The sequence below is a fragment of the Salarias fasciatus genome, chromosome 2 (genome assembly GCF_902148845.1).
Source record: "Salarias fasciatus chromosome 2, fSalaFa1.1, whole genome shotgun sequence".
NCBI lineage: Eukaryota > Metazoa > Chordata > Actinopteri > Blenniiformes > Blenniidae > Salarias > Salarias fasciatus.
In genome coordinates, this window is record NC_043746.1 from 699,000 (window position 1) to 701,446 (window position 2,447).

Here is a 2,447-nt window from a genome sequence, read left to right on the forward strand (position 1 = left end):
AATGTGCAGATTATAACGTGTCCCTCCGAGTGTTTTGGGGTTGTTGGATTGTGTATTTGATGAGTTTGACGAGGGAAGCAACTGTACCGTCCACTTCCATTATGTCCGCCATGAAGCTCTCCTCAGACCCACCGCTGAATAAACAACAGCTCGCCCTCACAAAAGAAGTAAGTAGGCTGTTCTAAATGACTAAGGAATTGCCCTAAATGGGCCAATTTGCCAAAATGTTGAAGTATCGCTTTAAAAGGTTTCGGATGCATCAGACCTGAACTCGCTTCAGGAAGTGGTCTGTTTTTTCCATATTCTTTTTGGAATGAAACCTTTGGGGAAACAGCTTCTGTGCTTTTAACCAGGCCGAACTGTGTTCTAGAAGAAGTGTCCAGTGCTCTCAGGAACTGTAGGTATCGATAATACGTACATTCGTCACACCTCGAGGCCACCGGTACCCCAAAACATTCCCATACCGGGAGTCGAACCCGGCCACCTGGGTGAAAACCAGGAATCCTCACCACTAGACCATATGGGACTGTGCTTTTCTGAGGTACTTGAATAAATCACAGTTGGAAAAATGCCAATGCCCTATTGTGCATATAGTTTAAAATTCCTGCCAGCCTGTGTAACCAGATTGTATTATCAGACCGTAACCGCCCACTAATATCCTAAAAAAGAAGCTCGGGGACGAGCAGCTCTTTGGAGTTGAAGGAAGCTGCCCTGATGGAGCTGCTGTCTCTCCCCTTGCCAGTAAAACTGAGATCTGTCTCTGCCTGGTTCCTTCTGCTGGTGTGTTCTCTTGTCCACCTTTCTCAGGGTCGCAGCTGGGCTCGAACCTGACAATCACTCAAGCTGAACAAGAACAAAATAACATGTTGGTGGGAAAAAAATTCACAAATATCAGTTCCACCACAAATAAATCTGAATTTGCCAAATAAACGAAAAGACGATCTGTCAAATAGTCAAAGCTTTGGGAAAAAGATGAGCAACAGCAAATGTTTAGAAATCAAAGTTAGAAGAAATACAACAACACATAAAGTACCTTCCAATAAAATCCATGAATAAAAGTCATGGTGAGCCAGCTGAGACAATCCCTCTAAACACAAGGCAAACACTCATTTCATTTCATGATAGCATTCTTTCCTGCTCACCCTTATCTTCTTCTTATTCTTCGTATCGCGGGAGGTGGCTGCGGCCAATCCCATTGGACACAGCTGACGCGAGCGCGGTGACGTCACCAGGTAGTCGTATTGGTCTCCTGAACGCTCGCTCTATTACAAACAAAGCCTTCTCACTGAACGAACTGTTTACCAGTGAAAACCTGGACTTCCTGTTCCTCACGGAGACCTGGCAGAGAGACGGGGAGTTCCTCCACCTGAAGGAGCTGTGTCCTGCTGGACGCTCAGCCCTCGGCTGGCCCCGCCCCGGTCGCCGTGGAGGTGGTCTTGCTGCTGTGTACCGGGACAGGTACACCTGCAGAATGATAAACACTGACCACTACACTTCCTTTGAGTCCCAAATGATCAAAATTGGCTCCTCTAACACATTCCACTGTTTCCTGGTCTATCGCCCTCCTGGTCCTGCTGGTGCCTTCCTAAATGACTTCAGTGACTTTTTATCATCCATCTTAAAACTGGAAAAGTTTTGGTCCTTGGAGATTTCAATCTGCACAGTGATGATGGTTCATGTAACCCAGCAGTTGACCTCTGACCTCTGACTGAATCTTTCAATTTCCAGCAGCAGGGGTCAGGCCCCGCCCACAGCAAAGGTCACACTCTAGACCTGGGCTGTGTTCAAAACCGCATACTGCCTACTACATCCTTCCATTCTCATACTATCCATCCTGCATCCTGCATACTCAGTCCATCAGACAGTATGCAAAGCGTTTACACTACAGCATACTACATAATAACCCACAATGCATTGCACTTCTCCTTGAGCAGAAATCGACCTGCTAAAGCTGATTTCACTTTAGCTCTAAACTCTTCAAATGTAGAACTTCATCCAGATTTTTTTGTAAATTAGGTGACAAAGTGGTGGTTTAGAGCCCGAGTGTGTCGTTTTTTTGTCCGAATATCAGCTGTTTATGATTTTGTTCGGACGAATTCGGCGAAATTCAAGCCAGCCGCAGTGAGCAACGCACTCCCGGTTATTTTCACCAAAATAAACCACCCCTTCCCTTTCTCATGCAAAAAAAAACCTCAGTGATAAATCTGAGCTTTTACTTTGAAAACAAGAAGCCAACCTTTCAGCAATATATCTGGCTTAACATCGCCGTTTGGACCGGTGTCCCGTTAACGGACCAGTTATGACGCCAATCATGATGCTTTACCGACGGAGAGTGTTTTCGGCTCTTCAACGAAGATCGGCTCGCCGTCTTCGGTACATCATGGTCGCTTTCAGCATGGACTTGTTGTCAGATGTGTTTTTTTATATATATATTTTTAATCAATGTA

General features: G+C 45.5%; 1 non-coding gene across 1 annotated transcript; it reads right to left on the reverse strand.

Annotated features, from left to right (window-relative positions):
• Positions 1-455: 455 nt before the first annotated feature.
• On the reverse strand, positions 456-526 carry trnae-uuc (transfer RNA glutamic acid (anticodon UUC)). The gene has a single exon. It is a non-coding gene; the product is annotated as a tRNA-Glu (tRNA).
• Positions 527-2,447: the final 1,921 nt, after the last annotated feature.